The sequence below is a fragment of the Triturus cristatus genome, chromosome 10 (assembly GCF_964204655.1).
Source record: "Triturus cristatus chromosome 10, aTriCri1.1, whole genome shotgun sequence".
Classification (NCBI taxonomy): domain Eukaryota; kingdom Metazoa; phylum Chordata; class Amphibia; order Caudata; family Salamandridae; genus Triturus; species Triturus cristatus.
In genome coordinates this window covers 702,248,613-702,269,796 of record NC_140593.1, presented here as the reverse complement: position 1 = coordinate 702,269,796, position 21,184 = coordinate 702,248,613, and the positions used below count along the sequence as shown (strand labels likewise).

The 21,184-nt window shown below is 45.1% G+C and overlaps 1 protein-coding gene across 1 annotated transcript in view; it reads left to right on the top strand.

The window, feature by feature from the left end:
* Nucleotides 1–21,184, top strand: part of LOC146789911 (uncharacterized) — a 3,228,338-nt gene that overhangs the window by 471,490 nt on the left and 2,735,664 nt on the right. The window lies entirely within an intron of this gene.

Genomic DNA, 21,184 nt, shown 5'->3' with positions numbered 1-21,184 from the left:
TGATTAGTTGCTTAAATATTTGTCAAAGTAGTTATTACTTCTGGGAAAGCATGTAAGGTTAATGTCTGCAAAGATTAATGTCTGCAAAGGGATAATGTGCAGTGATGTGAACAGAGGTGGTGTGTGATCTCGGTAGCCAATAGCTATGAGGAAAGTACCCACAAAGGAAAAGTGTGAAAATAATTATATTCAAGTCCACACAGAGACAGTGTATGATAATTGAAGTGTTCAAGTCCCCACAAGAATAGTGTGTGATTACTGGGATATTAAAGTCCCCACAGAGATAGTGTGTGAAGAGAACTGTAATTGTGTGTAAAGACAATTCCTGAGTTCCCGCATAGAGAGTGTGAAGATAATGTTGTTTAAGTCCAAACAGATACTGTATGTAATTGGAGGAATGTTCAAGTACCCACAGAGATGTTTTGTGAAGGTAATCATGATCAAGTCCCCAAAAGATAGTGTGTTAATACATTGATATTCTAGTCCCCACAAAGACGGTGCATGATTTGAGTGATGTTCATGTCCCACAGGGATAGTGTGTGGTTTTTGGGATGCTCAATCTCCCATAGAGATATTGTGTGAAGATATGATCTTTTCTCAAGTCCCACTGAGATAGTTTGAAAAGACAATGTTAAAGTTCCACACAGTGTATGAAAATAAAGATGTTAAAGTCCTCCCCAACAGTGTGTTTTTATACATGTGTTCAAGTCCCCACAAATATAGTGTGTAAAGGTAATCATGATCAATTGAGATAGTGTGCGAAGATGATGTTCAATTCCCCACGCACAGTGTGTGAAAATAGTGATGTTAAAGTCCAAACAGATATAGTATGTTATTATCGATATATTCAAGCTTCCACATAAATGGTCTGCAATTAAAGGAATTTTATAGCTCTCATGGAGATGGGGTGGGAAGATAATTATGTTGAGGTTCCACAAAGATAGTGTTTTTATAGTGATATTCAATGCCCAATAATCATAAGCTTTGATCATAGAGATGTTAAAGTCTCCACAGAGATATTGTGGGCTTATTGTGATGTTTATGTTCCCACAAAGATAGTGTGTAAAGATAATCTTGTTCAAGTTCATTCTGAAATAGTGTGTAAAGACAATGTTCAAGTCTACACACATAGTGTGCAGATATGGATGTTCAAGTCCAAGCAGAGATAGTTTGTGATTATGGGAACTTTTAAGTATCTACGGAGATGATGTGTGAAGGTAATCATTTTGAAGTCCCCACACTGATAGTGTGTGATTAATATCATGTTAAAGACCTCAGACACTCTAGTGTGTGGTTAAAGGAATGTTCATGTCCCCAAAAGATATTGTGTGGTTATGGGGATAGTCCAGTCCCTAGAGTGATAGTGTGTTAAAATGAGTGTGTACAATTCCCTACTAAGATAGTTTGTAAAGATAATGTTGTTTAGGCCCCACTGAAATAGTGTTCAAAGACAATGTGCAAGTCCCCAAACAGATAGTGTGTGGTGATAATTATGCCCAAGTTCCTACAGAGCTGATGTGTGGTTATGAGGATATTTAGGTCTTAAGAGATATAGGACCATATTTATCAATATTTTATGCAACGCAGGAAACCACCTTGCTGCGCTGCACTGCATGAAAGGTAGAGGGCAGGCATATGCTTTATTTAACATTATAGGGGCATTCCTGCTCTCTGCCTGTGCTGGAGCACAAACTGCTGCCTAGCACCAATGCAGGCACCCTTTCACCATGGTTCATAGGTGCCCATGTTGTAGGCAGGATTGTTTTTGTACAGGAAGGAACAAGTTCCTGCATAAAAACAGTCCTGAGACACATTTTCCTCTTTCTAAGTGGAGCACACTTACAAAGAGGATACAACAAGGAGAAATAAAGGTATTTCTCCTTGTTGTGCCCTGGTGGAGAGGAATACAATTCTAACACATTCACAGGTCCACCAGTGTTGTTAAATTGGGGAACGTGTCAGAATGCATGCCTTGATTCATGGGAACACCCACGCTGCACTCTTGGAATGCCTACCTGCCTTGCATTACTCTAGATTTATCAAGCCACTCAAGGCTGTGCAAGGTGGCCTTACCTGGCATACCTCATTTAGGTTTTGCATTGCCTTTGTGTCCTCTTGTGTGGTGCAAGAGCGACACAAAACTTTGATAAATATTGGTCATAATCTGTGGTATGAGGATGTTCAAATTCCTAATGTGCGGTTATAGGGATGTTCAAGTCCTTATACAGATAGTGTGTGAAGATAATATTCAAGTACCCAGGGAGAGAGCGTTTGTAAAGATAATGATGTTCAAGTCCTTAGATTATGTGTGATTATGGGATTATTGATGTCTCCACAGAGAGAGTGTGTGATTATGATGATGTTTTCAATTCAACTCAGATACAGGGTCAATATAGGGATGTTCAAGTCTCATAAAAAAAGTGTGTAAGGTATACAGCATTTATCCTGGGGTCTTTACTCTGCAGAATGTTGCCACTTATTGCCATCTTTATCGGAATCATGTGTGGAGTCTTGTTTGATGTCCCCACAGATGTCCTCATGGGTAATAGAGTGTTCAAGTCCCCACTGAGATAGTGTGTGAAGAAGATTGTGTTCAAGTACCCGCTGAAATAGTATGTAAAGGCAATGTTTGAGTCCCCACTCATAGAAATGAGAAATTAATGGTTTTCAAGTCCAAAAAGAGACAGTGTGTGATTATAGGCGTGTTCAAACCTCGACAATGATAGTGTGTGATTATAGCAGTGTTTATATTCCCACTGAGATATTGTGTGATTATAATGGTGTTCAAGTACCTACATGAATAATGTGGGATTATATGACTGTTATAGCCTTCAGAGAAATGTGGTCTGTGGGGTTATTTGTCCCATAAGGATCATGTTTTAAAATAGCAATGTTCAAGTCCCCTCAAAGATAGTGTGAGATGATAATCTTGTTCAAGTTGCTGCTGAAATAGCATGCAAAGACAATATGCGAGTCCACACAGATAGTAGGTGAAGATGATGATGTTCAAGTCCAAACCGAGATTGTGTGATTATAAAAATGCTATAGTTCCCGCAAAGATGCTCTGTGATTATGGTAGTGTCCCCATAGAGATGGTGTATAGTTATTGTGATTTTCAAGTGCAACAGAGATTGTGTAAGAAGATAATCTTATTCAAATCCCCTTGAAATAGCATGTAGATACAATGTCAAATCTCCACACAGACAGTGTGTGAGGATGATGCTCAAGTCAAAACAGAAACCATCTATGATTATAGAAATATGATATTTTCCATATATATAGTGTGTGATTATAGTTGTGTTCAAGTACTCACAGAGACAGTTTGTGATTTTAAGAATGATCTAGTCTTCACAGAGGAGGTGTCTAAAGGTTAACCTGTTCATGTCACCTCAGAGATAATGTTTGAGGTAATCTTGTTCAAATGCCTACTAAAATAATGTGTGAAGACATGGTATAGGTCTCAGCACATGTAGAGTGTGAACATAAGGATGTTCAAGTCCAAAAAGATGTTGTGTGTGAAGGTAGTCATACTCAAAGATAGTGTTTTATTATAGTGATGTTAGGTTTCCTTAAAGGCATCACAGAGATGGTGTGTGAATTTCATCTTGTTCAAGTCCCCAGAATGATAGTGTTTCATCTTAATATTGTTTAAGTCCCCACAGAGATAGTGTGTGGTTATTGTGATGTTAAAGACCCCACAGAGATAGCATGTAAAGATAATCTTGTTCAAGACAATGTATACGTTTCCACCCAGGTAGGGTGTGAACATAAGGATGTTCAAGCCCAAAGAGAAACTGTATGTTAAGGTAATCATGCTCAAGTACCCTTAAACTTAGTGTGTTATTATAATGATGTTCAATTCCCCCCGAGACAGTTTGTGAATGTAATTGTGTTCAAGATCACTCAGATAGTGTGTACAGATAATGGTCATATCGCCATATAGATAGTGTGTGTGTGAAGATAATGATGTTCAAATTTAAACACAGATAGTAATGGATTATTGGCAAGTTGCATCAAAGATAGTGTGCTATTATAGTGATGCTCACTTCCTACAGAGGTAGTATGTGAAGGCGTTGTATTCAAGACCCCTCAGATAGTGTGTAAAGATAATGTTCATATCTTCAGACTGATTGTTTGTGAAGATAATGCTGATCAAGTCCAAACACAGATAGGATGACATGAATGGCATGTTCACGCCTCTAGATAGCTAGGGTGTGATTATAGAAATGTTATAGCCCTCATATAGATGGTGTGAAAAGTTAATCTTGTTCAAGTCTCCACAAAGATAGAGTTTTATTACAATGATGTTTAAGTCCCCATAGAGATAGTGCATGATTTTTTGATGTTAACTACCCCATACAGATTGTGTGTACAGATAGTTTTTTTAAAGTACCCAGTGAAATAGTGTGTAAAGACAATGCCCAAGCTGCCACGTAGATAGTGTTTGGGTATTGGGATCTTCAAGTCCCCATTTAATGTGTGTAGACAATTCTGTTGAAATCCCTACTGAAATACTTTGTAAAGACAATTTTCAAAAGATCACACAGGTAGAGAGTGACATAGAGGATAATCTAGTTGAAACAGAGACCGTGTATGATCAGAGGAACGTGCAAGCCCTCACAGAGATGGTGTTTGAAGGTAATCATGTTCAAGTCCACACAAAGGTAGTATGTGACTATAGTGATATACAAGTCCTTGCAGAGATAGTGTGTGGTTGTAGGGATCTTCAAGTCCCAACAGAGACAGTGTGTGAAGATAATTGCTGGCTGTGGCCGATAAATTAGGATCTTTGTTGGACAAATGAGGGTCAGCAGCCATTATTCTATTGCATCTAATCACGGCCTTCGACACGGTAAGCCATGCCACACTTATCCAAAGGATGTCAAGCCCAGGTGTCATTGGCCATGCCTTGAAATGTCTTTCCTCCTTCTTGAAGGACAGAACTTTCCAGGTGCTTGACCAATCCTGGTACTCTCACAGTTTTCCCCAGAGCTGTTGGTTTCCGCAGGGGTCATTCCTTAGCCCACCCTTTTTATATCTTTATATGTGTCCCCTTGCTGTCACTCTTCATTCCTTCAGGTTGTCATTGGCCTCTTATGCTGATGACACCCAGTTGGTGATATCTATTTACCTTGATCGCACTTCTAATTATCACAACTTGGCATCCAGTCTTCAGGAGGTGGCCAGTTGAATGGCCAAGTGTGAACTCATGCTAAACGAAGGCAATCACCTCAGCAAGAAAGTCTTAACCCTTGAGCCTTATTGTCTGGAGAGACTCCCCAGTCCTAAAGTGATGATAAAGAGTCTTGGAATGTGGTTAGACTCCAGTCTTACCATGGAGCACCAAACCTTGCAAATTCACTTAATAAACCATAGGTTTCACACATGTTATAGTTAGCTGGACATTTCACTCGTAAAAAGCCATTGAAATTCCCCCGTTATAGTTAGTTCAGATAACTATAACTCGTGCGACCGCAATCCACTGCTGATGACGTCACATATTACATCACTCATGACATGGTCAGTGACATCACTCATGACATCACTGATGACATCATCCTTGTGATAGAGTGGCGGTCGCGCGAGTTATAGTTATCTGAGCTCATGACATGGTCAGTGACATCACTCATGATATCACTGATGACATCACTGATGACAGCACTGATGACATCATCCAGTGAATGTGTGTTTTTCTGAAAATTACATGTTTTATATATGTATATCTCAAGGTCAATGGAAGAATAAATGGTATATAAGTGTCTAAATGGATGATTTGTTTTTGAAAAATTGAAGACACTATAAATAAAAAACTGTAATATTTATCCCAAAAGATCTCCCCGAACCCTTCTACTAGCAACCAACAACCAAGAGCAGTTAAGGCTCCCAAGAAACGGGCGATTGGCGGTAAAGAGCGCAAAGACTCTAAGAAAGCTAAGACCTCCGCCCCCCCCTCATGCTCTCAAGGCAGTGACAGGAATGGTGCCTCGGGCACCCAATATGGGCAAGATCAAGGCCCTGAGCCCGCCTATTGATAGTGACGAGACTTTTGACCCTGAAATAGACCTATCCTGCTCTTCTGGTTTTAACACAGACTTTGAAGAGACACCAAGGGGAACGGGGAGCTCAGAAGAGGCTTGCAAGGCCTCAGAACCTAACATGGGAATCTTGGACCCATTTGTAGAAATTATGTTCGACCCTTTATTAATAAAACACCCTCTGTCCTCAGAATGGACCCCCTCCCAACACGTAGCAGACTACCTCTCCTTCTGGTTGAAAAGGGAAATCCCAAAGGAGGTTAGATCTAGACTCCGTTCTGAATGCCCGAGACCCTCCGTTCCAAACAAAGTAGCTGCAACCCCTGAATTGGATCCCAAGGTGGTAGCCTTCATAGCCAAAACCTCAAGAGACCCAAGAAAGGGCATGGATAAAGGCTTGAAATCCTGTCAGGCCCGCCTCCTTGACACCATAGGCCCACTTACAAAAATGTTTGAAATGGCTGAATCAGCCTATCTGGGAGACTGCCCAGTTGACCCTAAAGAACTCAGGGAGTGGGTCCAAAGGGCTATATGCCTTATCGGTAATGCTAACATGGCTATCTTTACAGAGAGAAGAAAAGGGGTGTTGTTAAAGATCGACCGTATACTAATCGAACTAGCCAAGAATGATGGTGGACCCAATTCACAAGGCTTTCTCTTTGGCGAAGATTTTATTAAAGACATGGCTAAATACATTGGGGCCTTTAGCTCAATACAAAAGTCACAAAAAGAAATAAAAAAGGTATTTCAAGATCGGGTTTTCACCCGAGCCGGGAGAATACGGGGTAGTTTCCCCGGCCGAGGAAACTCCAATTCAAGACCCTTCATGGCCCGTGGTGGCGGGAGATATAACAACAACTTCGGGGGATCTCGACAATTCTACCCTCAGAGACAAAGGAGCCGAGGACGTCCCTTCAGAGGCGAATGGAGACAACGTTCCTTTCCATCAGGTAGACCTTTCAGATACCCCTGCAAAAGTGGGAGGGAGACTACTTCAATTTGCTGAGAATTGGAATATGGTAACCAAGGATATTTGGGTTCTAGATGCAGTGAAAGGGTACAAAATAGACTTCATTGGTATTCCCTTCCAAACAAGATATCCCCGAGAGATTGTCTTCTATACTAAAGACAACCTCCTGGTCTCTCAAGAGGTACGAGACTTATTGAAGTAAGGTGCGATTGTCAAAGGCTCTCACTTAGGTTTCCTCAGCAATATTTTTCTAGTAGAAAAGAAAAACAAGGAACAAAGGCCAGTCATAAATTTAAAAAAATTAAATCAATGGGTAGTCTACCAACATTTCAAAATGGAAGGGATACACCTCCTAAGGGACATTTTAAGAAAAGGAGACTGGTTAACAAGACTGGACCTAAAAGATTCTTATCTGACATTTCCTATCTGGGAACCCCACCAAAAGTTTCTCCAATTCACTAGGGAGGGACAACTCTACCAGTTTTGCAGCCTTCCCTTCGGCCTATCGTCTGCCCCTTGGTGCTTCACCAAGGTACTCCGACCCGTCACTGCTTGGATCAGACAAAGGTGAGGCTAATCATATATCTCGACGATATCCTCATAATGGCTCAATCAAAATGATTTCCTTAGATCAGGAATCAAGAACCGAACTCCTTTGGTGGTTAAAGAATGTAGAAGCATGGAATGGCAGAGCCATCTTTGGGGAGGAACCGGATTTGATAATAGAATCAGACGCGAGTTTGGAAGGATGGAGAGTGAGATGTGGGAAATCATCAACAGGGGGTCGTTGGACTCCTCGAGAGAAGAAGTTGCATATCAACTGCTTAGAATTACTAGCAGGTTTATTTGCGATTCTTTATTTCACCCAGAAATCGATGAAATGCTGTGTAACGTTACGGATGGACAGTGTATTCGTAGTACGATATGTCAGCAAACTAGGGGGCCCTCACTCCAAGGGCCTGACAGACCTAGCCAAAGGCTTATGGAGCAATTGTTTGACCAAAGAAATTTCGGTCATAGCGGAACACATTCCTGGGTTGAAGAATGGTGTGGCAGACTGGTACTCGAGGGATTTCAAGAACTCCTGTAACTGGGGACTGGACAGACAAGTATTCTTGGCCATTCAATCCAGATGGGGTCCCTTCAAGATAGGCCTATTTGCAGACCGTCTGAATACTCAATTGAAGAATTTCTTCAGTTGGAGCCCGGACCCTCAAGCTCAAAAGTAGATGCTTTCCTTCAAGATTGGAGGGGGCTGGCACCTTATGCTTTCCCGCCATTTGCAATGCTTCCTCGCTTGCTACTTCATGCTCGACGATATCGACAGAGCATGGTCGTAATAACTCCTCTTTGAAGATCTCAGGCCTGGTTCCCTATCATCCTAGAAATGAGCGTAGACTTCCCTATTTTGATTCCTTCATTCAAGGAAATACTCCTAGGTCCAGAGGGAGAGATCCATCCCCTTGTAGAACAGGGTCTTCTGGTCCGGACGGCATGGAAGATTTCAGGAGACAATGGCGAATCCCTGGGCTTTCGTCAAATGCTTTCAGACTCATTTCCGAGTCATGGGCATCTGGTACAAGAAAAGCTTATCGATTGGCATGGAACAAATGGGTTCGCTGGTGCATTCAACGACATTATGATCCCATTTCAACTGATCTAGTTCACGTTATTAACTATTTTTCAGAATTGTTTACATCAGGTCTACCTTTTAGAACCGTTAATGTTTATAGATCTGCTATTTCAGCTGGGCATTCTTTAATTAACGGTGTCTCAGTTGGCCAATCTCTTTTGACTAAAAAGATAGTGAGAAGTATGAGAGTTCTGAACCCTCCTTCTGCTAAATACACTACCCTCTGGGATGTTACCCTCATTCTCCGGACTCTTTCTTGGGGAGATAATACTTCCCTCTCCCTTAAACGCATCTCATATAAACTTACGGTTTTACTATGTCTAGTTTCTTTCAGAAGAACTTCAGATGTTAAAGTTGTAAATGTGTCTAGCAGGGTTTTCCAACCAGAAGGTGTCTTCTATTATCTCAAAAAAAGAACCAAAACGATGTCTTCTTCTATCTTTTACCTATTTTTTCCTTAGAATGAGAGACTGTGCGTGGTTAAATGTTTGAAAGAGTACGAGAAAAGAACAAAAAATCGAAGAATGAGTGAATGTCAATTATTGATTTCCTACAGATCTCCTCATAAAGGAGTCTCTTCCCCAACTTTAGCTTGTTGGGTTAAAATTGTCATGCATGAGAGATGCAAATTTTCAATACTGACTCCTAGGGGAAAGACATCGTAAGCACTGCAGAAGATGAAAACATATTTGGAGAAAAAAATCTGCTGCTGAAAATTTGAAAAATCATAGAGAAAAGCTCTGGGTCTGTGCTGTAGGGTGTGGAGAAAGTGAACTGATATCAGGAATCTAAGATGGTGCTACATAGCTTCAATGACATCAGACCAATGCTTCTTCTGGTGCCAAGAAGGAACCAACACCACCTACCAGCAACTCTGAGCTATTGCAATGTTAAAGGTCCAGTAGTACACCTAGGACTATCCAAAAGGTGAGGAAACTGCAGGTAGATGTATTCATCAGAAACCAATAAACGGTGCTCCCACTTTTTAAAACTTCATGCAATATCATGTGCTCCTATTTGGAATAAAGCTGTTTTTATCTTAGTGCACTAAGGAGCATAATATTCTAGTTAATATTGTTACTAAAACTTTCGCTAGTATTTTTAGCTCAATATTAAATAATGAAATTGAGCGACATTAGTTTGTAAGTGTGTTTGATTATAGAGTCATTGATATCATTAAATCGAATAGGTCGTATGGCAAGGAACAAGTATTGTAGGCTTCCTCTAAACTGATTCAGACTTGAGATGATTAGTGAGACGAATTCCTTGAAGAATTTGAAAGGAAAGAGGTCAGAGCCAGGAGTCTTCCCAGTGGCCTTTGTCAAAATTGCCCACTGAATTTCCCCTTCTGTGACCGGGATCTTAAAATCCTGATAATCTGCCAATGATAATGTGTGCATTGTGAGATCATTAAAAATAGAACTGTGTGCACCATTTTCTTTGGCACTTGTATTGTATATATAATGTATATTTTGTACATATGTGTTTATAAATGTTTAAATATGTACTGTTCTAGCTCACTGCTCTTTGTTAGCCAGCCCGTACAGCAGTTTCCTTCCTTGTTGTCATTTCCTTGGTTCTGTTCTGAGAATCTAGCAGTTTTTGTTTTTATGTGATCCCAGAAAACTCAAGTGTCCGTGTTGTGCGCGCTGCTTCCTGCCACTTTATCATTGAAATTCCTCCAGATTCACCATGTCTTTTTCTCTGTCTTTTACTTTACCATGGCTATGTCATTGTGTGACACCAAATAATAGTCTCAAATGCTTTCTACTGGGTAAATATGTTTTCCAACTGCAGCACTACTGCTTCATGATAGAACACGAGTGTTTCAATAAATATTGTACACTTTTTTGGGGGGTTCTTTTCTGTTTAATGTGGACACGTATAAGGGAGAGAACGAACGGTGATGACCTGTTACCACGATCCCTGAGAGGGTTCAGAGTGTTGTGTTTCTGGGGTACTAATTTACATGTCACTCTGGAAGGTTAGTACGGCACGTAAAGCACTATGTTTTAGTCTGGATTTGGGCCCGTAGGTACTGAGGTGGTATGGTGACTAAATCCCTACATACTGATGTTCTGTGATCATAGGCATAGTTCTGTTTCTAAACAGAATCACTGCGTCATGGCACCGCCAACATTTGGTCTGGTACTTATTCACGGGTCTCCTGAGTAGTACTTGTGCATGTCCACAATACCTATACACCTCTCACCGGAGACACCCATGGTGTTGGGAATTAATCCACCACAGTATTCTGTTGGTTTTTCAAGCTTGAAAGTTTGAATGGACTATACCCATTTTTGTGTTGCACTTTGTTTTCCATACTGCTATAGTGTGATTTTGTCACAGCCTATTGCTATTTCTGTAAATTGCAGACTGGCTGTCAATGCACATGTAACACATCATGGACTTACCAATGCAGGTGGTGCTTTTATCTTTGTGATAGAAATGGAAGCAGCTTATCGCCTTGAAGTTTTTTACTCTTGGCTCGATTTTCCAGTTGTCGATGTTAATACAAACACATTCCACAGATACACAACTTCTCAACCACCAGCAGAATACAGAGCATATGCTCTCATGGAGATACCTTTATCTTTTTGGCAACATAATACTTGGGTCCTAGGCACACTCCCACATGTACCTACACCTGTATGCATGGGTCACCTCAGTAATGATGGGGTGCCCTGGCCAGCCTTACATAGATATACACTGTACTCTGATATGGCGAATCAAAATGTTTTGCAAACACAATCCTTGTACTATGCTCTAGTTCCTCTATATAGACGCTTGACACAATACGTTTTGCACACCTTGTTGTCGCAACCGGTGCCTGTATTGCCTACTATAAGTCCTATAATTGTTCATTCAGTTATGGGCAAGGTACCCACTAATCAAGAGGAAAATCCATTTCGGATAAGGAGTTTGCGGAGTTATACTCAGCTGAATTATGCAGAGTTACCCAAAAACTCTGTAATACTCCCCAGAGTTCTGCAGCCTGGCGGAGTAACTTAACAGAGATTCAGACCTTGATTTGAATGTAGTCCTTGCTCATAAAACAGCTGTCGGTTTCTGGTGCCATAGAATTTGCAGGTTTTGTGAAGAACGCAGCACGTGTAGCTAAAAAATAAGGGTGACTGTCTTTATTGCTGTCTCCATTGTGGTCCCAGGAAAACCCCGGGCCCGGATATGAGTGCAGCTGGAAGCTTGTGATTAAAATAGTGCATGCTGTTCAGAACAAGTGCAACCCCCCACTCCTTAATGCATTACATTCTTTCCCAATTCCAGCAGGATGTTCACCTTACCTTCACGTGGGGGTTAGGGTTATCTACTGCGGTGTAGCCCGCCAGACTCTAGCCTCCTCTGTGATGATCCTGGCTACTGCACGCTGACACTGAGAGGAAGCCTCCGCTCCCGCTCCTCCTCTGATTCACTCTGGACTCGGAAGTCAGCTGAAGGAAAGAGCTGTGAGGAGAACGAGTGCGCATGTCAAACTGCGCGCAGGTAGACCCTGACCGGAGGAGATCCCATAATAGGGTCAGGCAAATTGCACTATAATTGTGGGACATTTCCAACGCCAATGAGCACCAAGTCGTACGTTACCAGTATGAATTTCGACAGAACCGTATCAGCACTTCATCCTTCTTAGTTCAACTGCAGCAAGTTCCAAATCGTTTGGATAACCGTTATTATTTTTTATTTGGAGCGCCCAGAAAGGCTAAACTGCGGTTTTAAGCTCTGTGAAAAGGAAGATAAGGCACTCAAGAGAACTGAAGCTTATAATGGTAAATATATAGTGACCCATTTGAAGATCATCATTTTCAGTCGCGTTCAGAAATTCAGAAATGCAAAGCTTTCTTTAAAGAAATCGGGATGAATCCACCATTTGGGTGCAGTACCGTCAGAGTACTTAATGGTGTCGCCTGTTTTACAATGCCTTGAAACTGCAGATGTGTGGTTTGAAGCGCTGCATGAAAATAATGTTTAACAGTGTCGTTCTGAGTGACAGTGGTGCGAACAACAAATGTCTCCTTGACAACTAAGCCAGGATTTAAGAAATCTGATTTAATAATGTCCTGTCCTGCGACCCTTGACCTTCCTGGTAGGTTGCTCCCCCCGCTGCAGCTCCGCCTGCACCCCCGCTGAGGACTACTGACTGCCGCTGAAGTTGAGGCCCTCCACCACCCACAGGTTTCCACCTGCACTGCATCCCTGGTGGCCAGTGGTGGCCTTAGGTTTGTATCTGCTCTGCTGTGCCATATCTCTGTCTGCCTGCTCCTCTTCTGTGTCCCCCTGCCCCCCGCTCGCCGTTTTACTCTGTGCCCCCTTTTTTTGATTCTGTGCCCCGTTTTCCTGACTGCTGTTGCCCCCTTTTTGATTCCTGTGCCCCGTTTTCCTAACTGCTGTTGCCCCCTTTCTGATTCTTGTGCCCCGTTTTCCTGACTGCTGTTGCCCCCTTTTGATTCTTGTGCCCCGTTTTCTGACTGCTGTTGCCCCTTTTTGATTCTTGTGCCCCGTTTTTCTGACTGCTGTTGCCCCCTTTTTTGATTCTGTGCCCCTTTTGCTGACTTCTGTGCCCTCTTGATCCTTGCCTGCCTCCTTCCCGCGGTCGCTCCGCTTCCCTGCCCCTGTCCCCGCCGCTGCTTCCCCTGCAGCCCCGCCCCCTCCCCGCCCATTTGCTGCCCCTGCAACACACCTCCCGCCTCCCAGCTGCTCCTCCCTCCCCACCTTCCCATATATGGCGGCCGCTGTGCAGCCGCGCCGCTGGCGTGCTGAAAGCACGCCTTAGGCAAGCCCGTCTGCACCTGTCCACTCCTGGACTGTGCCCAGCGCCAGAACCCCTGCCCCCCGCACCAGCCACGAAGACCGCCTCCGCTATGACACCAACACCCTCGTCGCTCTCAACCCAGGACCCACACCTGCTGCAAGGCTACCCCGAAGCGCACACACGGTCCCTTCACCTGCCTGAACTGCAGCTTCTCCTGCCTCGAAGGCGCCGAGACACCCGCCATGACGGAACCCAACCAGCTTAGATGCATCCCGATCAACACCCGCTCCGCACGCAAACATGCCGTCGAGCTCTGGGACCTACTCGACATCGCATCCCCGGACACCGCCTTCCTGACCGAGACCTGGATGAACGAAGCCTCCTCGCCAGACATCGCCATAGCCATTCCCGATGGGTACAAGATCACCCGCAGAGACCGCACCAACGGGGCCGGAGGAGGAATCGCCATCGTACACAAAAACACCATCAGGATCTCAACAAACACCAACGACACCCTCAGCACCGCCGAACACATGCACTTCCAGATCCACACGGACCCCAAAACCACCCTAAGAGGCACCCTCGTCTGCAAGACTGCCAGGACCCCGGCCTCAATTCTGCGACTCCATCGCCGACCTCATCAGCACACACGTGCTGACCTCCACTGACTACATCCTCCTCGGAGACCTGAACTATCATCTGGAGAACAACAACGACAACATCTCCTCCACCCTGATCGACAACCTCGCCAACCTCGGACTAAAACAGCTTGTCACGATGCCGACCCACATCGCCGGTCACACACTTGATGCCATCTTCTCCTCAAGCACCCACATCACCTTCAGCCACGCCTCCAAACTCACCTGGACAGACCACCACTGCATCCACTTCTCCTTCCGAAAACCCCTCACACACCACCACACCCTACAGATCCCCCACCGCTGCTGGAGCAAAGTCACTGAAGAACAACTACAGACAAGCCACGCACTCAACCCTCTGACCAACCCCACCAACTCCGATGATGGTGCACTCACCCTCGAACGCTGGATGAACGACTGCGCCAACACCGTAGCCCCGCTGAAAAAACCCACCAACAGAGACACCCGCAAAAGAGCCAGCTGGTTCACCCCGGAACTCCTCGCCTCAAAGCGCACCTGCCGGAAATTGGAGAACATATGGCACAGCGACAAGACGCCGGACAGCCGCGCTGCCCACAAAGACGCCATCCGCAACCACCACCACCTCATCAGGACCGCCAAAAGGACCTCCTTCACAGACCGCCTTGACAACAACGCACACAACAGCAAGGAGCTCTTCAACATTGTAAAGGAACTCTCCAACCTCAGCTCCAGCGCCAACGACATCCCACCATCGCAAGCCTTGTGCGACTCCCTCACCACCTTCTTTCACCAAAAAATCACCGACATCCATGACAGTTTCAAACCCCGGACATCCCCTGCGGGCCTCGTCGCACTGGACCCACCGCACCCCACCATCCATGACTCCCTGACAACCTGGGCCAATGTGAGCATCGAGGACACAATCAAGACCATGGGCACAATCCACTCTGGATCCCCGTCCGACCCTCTCCCACACCACATCTTCAACAAAGCCGGCAATTCCATCGCACTCCACCTGCGCAACATCATCAACCTCTCCTTCGAGACTGCTACCTTCCCTGAGAACTGGAAGCACGCAGAGATCAACGCCCTACTGAAGAAACCCAAGGCGGATCCGAGCGACCTTAAGAACTTCCGGCCCATCTCCCTGCTTCCGTTCCCAGCAAAGGTGTCAAGAAGGTGATTCCTCTCACCTGTGTTTCTGCAGAGACACCCAGGAACTGAGGACAAGATCCGCAACTTCCCACAAACACCACCTAAGTATATCAGACTCTATACTACAGGGGTGAGCTGGGGAAGAAGGGAGACAAAACAAGGATAGAAAAAAGGGGAAGAACCTCAGGCACCGTCACAGCATCCAGACGATTCATCTCAAAGTAACTAAAAGAAAGAAGGAGGGGTTAGCTAACAGATTGTACACTTGTTACCTGTCTAACCCTCACAAATCAGTGCAATACCTTAATTCTCACTTCTTCCTATCTTGAACTGACAACACAATTAAGCGGGACGCCGAGGAGGCTGTGAAAACAACTAACACAGAAAACAGGAACGTTACAGTGAATGTATTTCTAAAGGAGATGAATAATCATAAATAGCTATACTCGTGCTCACCATTTAGTTCCTCACTGCTAAGGCAGAAATACAGGACCCATTATCTGATAAGTCAGAGCTATACGTGTCACTTCAGTTTCTTCTTATGTAAATTAGAACAGCCATTAAGAAAAAGAAATAAAGTAGCGACCTTCTCACAGTTACCGGTTGTCAGGATTTCTTTGTTCGTTCATCCGAAGTCCAGTGCCTTCACAGGAGAAACGCATGGATATCTGGAGGTTGTCTCACTCGGCATATGGTACCAGCCGACCTCAGGATAGGTAACACTTGGAACCGACTATAAGTCGCTGGAAGCCAAGGCTGCCCCCGCCTTGGGGGTAATAAGTGCAAAGCAAAAGGGGGAAAAATGAGTGACGGGAACACAGAGTTGTGGACGTCCGGCAGGGAAGCTGAACGGAGAACAACCAGCCCGGCCAGCAAGCGGAACCCAGGTCCGGCCCGTGAGCAGAACACAGGTCCAGCCAGCAAGCAGAACACAGGTCTGGCCAGCAAGCGGAACCTACAGCCTCCGTCCCTACTCCACTGCAGAACCCCTCCCTCCGTACTTCGACCGTCGGGACAAACAAAATGATACCTCTCGAGGTATCGCAACGGGGTTTCTTGAAAGCACTCGTGATCCGGAAAACAGGTTCTTGTCTCCGAGTGCAAAGAATGAAAAGCGAGTCATAGAGTTCGGGGAAAGCGAGGAGCAGGATTCTCCGAGTTCCAGGGATAAACAGGATAACATACGAGCTTCGGGTTATTGGGGCTTCAAGATCCTGAACGCAAAGCGCCACTTCCGGGGGAAACCAGGCTTTTGACTCTCCCTGGCTTGTTCGCGCATGCGCAGTCTACGGCTGCCATCTTAGGTCAGGAACGGCGGCATTCATAACAGCACACTCCTCCCAATGACCCTCCCACTGGTCTGGGTTTATCGGGATGCCGTCTGTGGAAGATGCGTAGCAAACGGGGTGCATGCACGTTACTAGCAGGTTCCCACGAGCATTCTTCTATTCCATACCCTTTCCATTGTATCAAGTATTGCAATTTGCGTCTGACTCTCCTAGAATCTATGATCCTTTCCACCTCGTATTCTGGTTCATCGTCAATAAGTACGGGTGCAGGAGTGAGTGGTAGACGAGTTCCTGGCTCTAAAGGTTTCAACAAGGAAACATGGAAGACAGGGTGTATCTTTAGTGACGTGGGAAGAGCTAATTTTATGGCCACTGGGTTCACCACCTTTAGTATTTCGTACGGCCCTATGTATCTAGGCTTAAACTTGCAAGAACCTTTCAAAGCCACATTCTTCGAAGATAACCACACCTTGTCCCCCTGTTTATACTCGGGCCCAGGCCTTCTGTGAGCATCTTCCCCTTCCTTATACCTGATCTTTGCTTGCTCAAGATTATTTCTAACTGTCTGATGAACCCTTTGAAGTTCTTGTATCAATTCGATTGCCTTGGGCGTAGAACAAGAGGGGTATGCGGGGTGGCAGATTGTTTTGGGATGATAACCATAAGTGCACATGTAAGGGGTGGTTTTGATTGATGTGTGGTAGCTGTTGTTATAAGCTATCTCTGCCACCCACACCAACTCATCCCATTTGCTAGGGGACTGCATGACCTGACACCTAATATACTGCTCAAAGCATTGATTTACCCTCTCCGTTTGTCCATCCGTTTGAGGATGGTGACTGGATGACAAACGGGCGTCTATTTGTAACAGGGTGCACAGTCCTTTCCAGAATTTAGACACGAATTGAGCCCCTCTTTTCGAAATTAGAACTGAAGGGAGTCCATGTAGGAGGACTTTCTGTTGCAAAAATATCGAGGCCAGCGTCTGTGATGTAGGGAGTCGGGTTAACGGAATGATGTGTGCTAGTTTTGTGAACACGTCCACTACCACTAATAAGGTAGTATGTCCCTTTGCTGTACGTGGTAAGTCTACTATAAAGTCTAGTGAGACAGTATGCCATGGGCGTGGAGGTGTGGGCAAGGGAAGCAACAGTACCACTGGTCTCTGGTGGGACGACTTGCCTTGGGCGCATATGTTGCACTGCTGAATATAGAGCTTAGTGTCCCTTCTCATTTCTGGCCACCAGAATTGTCTACGTAGGGACTCTAGTGTTTTCATGTACCCTGGATGTCCTGCAAGAGGATGTGAATGGTTCCATTCTAATGCTTGCTTTTGTAGCTCCTTAGTTGGAAGTACCAGACCGCCTTCTACATAAAGACACCCAGACTCCTCTGTGACTGTATGTGAACCGGTTACGCTCTTCCTATCTGCAGAGGTTTGTTCGCATTGAACCTTTTCAAGAAAGTCTTCTTCAGAACAGATTCCCCCTACTATCCTATCCTTGGCTATAATAAGGGGTGGTTCAGGTTGGGTTCCTTCGTGCTCATAGCCTAAGCGGGATAAAGCGTCTGCCTTCCCATTCTTCCTTCCTGCCTGATAACGGATAAGGAAGTTGAATTCGTTAAAAAACTGAGTCCATCGTAATTGCCTCAAGGAAAGGGCTCTCGCTGATTTTAAATACTGCAAATTACGATGATCTGTTAGTACCGTAATGGTGTGGTTGGCGCCTAGTAAATATTGCCTCCATTCTTCAAACGCCTTTTTTATGGCCAACAATTCCTTGTCCCCTATGGCGTAATTGATTTCAGCAGGGGTACGCTTTCGTGAAAAGAAAGCCACTGGATGCAATATCCCTGTCTGTAGGTATGACTGTGAGAGGACTCCCCCAACTGCCACTTGGGAGGCGTCTGCTTCTACTACAAACGCGTGTGCAGGATTCGGGTGCCTTAACACGGGGGCTTGGGTAAATGCCTTCTTTAACTCTTGAAATGCCTCTTCAGCTTCCGAAGTCCACAGGAATTTCACACCTTTTTTCAAGAGCGCAGTAATGGGAGAAACCGAGTGGGAGAAGTTACGTATAAATCTTCTATAAAAGTTGGCAAAGCCAATGAAGCTCTGTGTCTCCTTTACTTTCTGAGGAGCCTCCCATCGGTGAATAGCTGTCACCTTCATCGGATCCATCCTAAGTCCTTGCGGCGAAATTATGAAGCCTAAAAAGGGCACTTCTTGTACATGAAAGATGCATTTTTCTAGTTTACAGTAGAGTTTGTTCGTCCTTAGCCTCTCTAATACGTTTCTTACATGTCTTTCATGTTCTGCCATGGAACGGGAAAAAATCAGCAGGTCGTCAATATAAACGATGACATACTCATCAATCATATCCTTGAGGGTTTCGTTGATGAAGAACTGGAATGCCGTAGGGGCATTACACAGTCCAAACGGCATCACTAAATATTTGTATAATCCATATTTTGTGCAAAATGCCGTCTTCCATTCATCCCCCTCCCTGACACGGACGAGATGATAAGCTCCGCGTAAATCCAATTTTGTGAACACTGTTGCACCCATTACGCGATCGAGAAGGTCAGAAATCAGAGGCAATGGATACCTGTTTTTTATAGTAACCAGATTTAGCGCTCTGTAGTCAATGCAACATCTCAGGCCTCCCTCTCTCTTAGGAATAAAAAAAAAGAGACGAAGAGGCCGGTGAGCGTGAGGGACAGATGAAACCCATATGTAACATTTTGTCTAGATATTCACGAAGATAGATGTTTTCTTTTTCAGTAAGGTTATACACTCTACTGCACGGTATACGAGCTCCTGCCTGTAGATCTATCCGACAGTCATAGATTCTATGCGGGGGGAGACTAGTGGCCTCTTTTTCATCAAAAATAGACCGAAGATCTCGATACGCAGGAGGCAAGGATCCCTCTTCAGCCATAACCGAGACTACTTGATCACTCCCAAGCAGTGAAAGAGAAGGTACTTGAGCCGGAGTGAAGGTTGGCCTAAACTCTAATGTTAAGTCTCTCCAATTAATTAGAGGGTTGTGTTGGCGTAACCAGGGCAAACCTAATATAACTGGGAACTGAGGAGCACCGATCAGGTCAAATACCAAAATCTCCGAGTGTTTTCTTTCTATGTCTACCCGTAGGGGTATTGTATGGTGGGTAACGGGACCAGAGTTTAAGGTACTGCCATCGATAGTGGTTACGTCCTCCCAAACAGTCTTGGATACCCGTTCCATATTGTGTTTCTTAGCCCACCGGAGGTCAATGAAATTACCTGACGCACCTGAATCGATCATCACCTGGACCTCTACCCGTTGCCGATCCCATGAGATACAAGCCTGTGAGCAAGAGACGGACCGGAAGTGGAACGGGACTATGCCGCTGGTCTCCGCTCCGGAAGCGGGAGACGGTCTAGCGTTCAAGCCAACCTTGGGGGAGGAGCCAACGACGGAAGAGGAAGCGGGACGTTTGAAAAGAGAAGAGGCCGAGGTAGACGGAGAGACGAGCGTAGGAGAACGGCGGACGAGAGGAGTACAGGAAGGAGCAGCGAAAGAGGACAGCGGACGAGAGGAGCGCAGGACGGCGAGTCGGAAGACGGCGGACCCAGAAGGAACATCAAGGTCTTTACGGCGATCAAACCCGGTGGGCTGCAGGGAGAAGACTCCCCGGGTCCCAGCGCTGCGGTCCGGGGAACGGGCCGTGGCTCGAGGCAAGTGGCTCTTCGGGGACCTTTCGGGTGGGGTTGGTGGGGAGGTTGTGAAGGGTAGTAAGGCACCAGAAAAGGGTGAGACCCTCCCCGACTGCCACACTTCCCTCCCTACATGCTCCTTCGGTGATGGTAGCACCCAGGGAATACAGAGAGTAGCAGTGACTCAGACCTGTTCTTTTTTTCTTTTCTTTTCTTCCCTCCCTTCAACCACCGAGCCCCTCAAGTGGCAGACTCCGGAAAAGAGAAGGCGACATACCCTCCCCGTAGCAGACTGCACTCACAAGAAAGAACCCTCGGAAAGAGACTGTTTTTTTTTTGTTATACCTGTGACTGTTAGGAGATAACTCCTGCTTATACTTGGTTCTACTTTGCCAACCCTTCCAAACGTGTTAAAAATAAAGTCAGAACCTATACAGTGGTAGTAGACGTCTTATTTGCGGACCCGCCACCCCATTAGGGACTGCAGACTACCACAATTCCGTAACAAAGAAATGGCGTGCCTGACTTAAAGGCATGTCGGAAGAGGAGACAATTAACCCTGAAGTACCCGAGAACCCTGTCTCCTTAGGTCTCGAGCGTGCTAGTTTTCCGACCGTGTATTCTGTTTCGGTCTCACAGGGCATTCTTTAAGGAAATGCCCAGGTTTCCCACAATACAAACATAATTTGTTGTCTCTCCGTCTTTGCCTTTCTTCATTGGTTAACGGCCCCTTCAATATCCCTATCTGCATAGGTTCTGTATCATCAATACCCTTTTCCGTGTCCTGTTTCTTGTTGCGGTAGGATACCCATTTGTTGTCCCCCTTGCCCTTCTCTCTTTTTCTTTCATTGAGGTGATGATCTATTTTCACCACTAAATCTATCAAGGCGGGACAGGTATCAGGGGGATCTACTACTTGCGCTAAAGCGTCCTTTAAATCGTCCCTTAATCCTCTATAGAAAAGCGCACTCCGCTTTTCCTCAGGCCAACCAGCCTCGGCCACTAATCTCTGGAAGG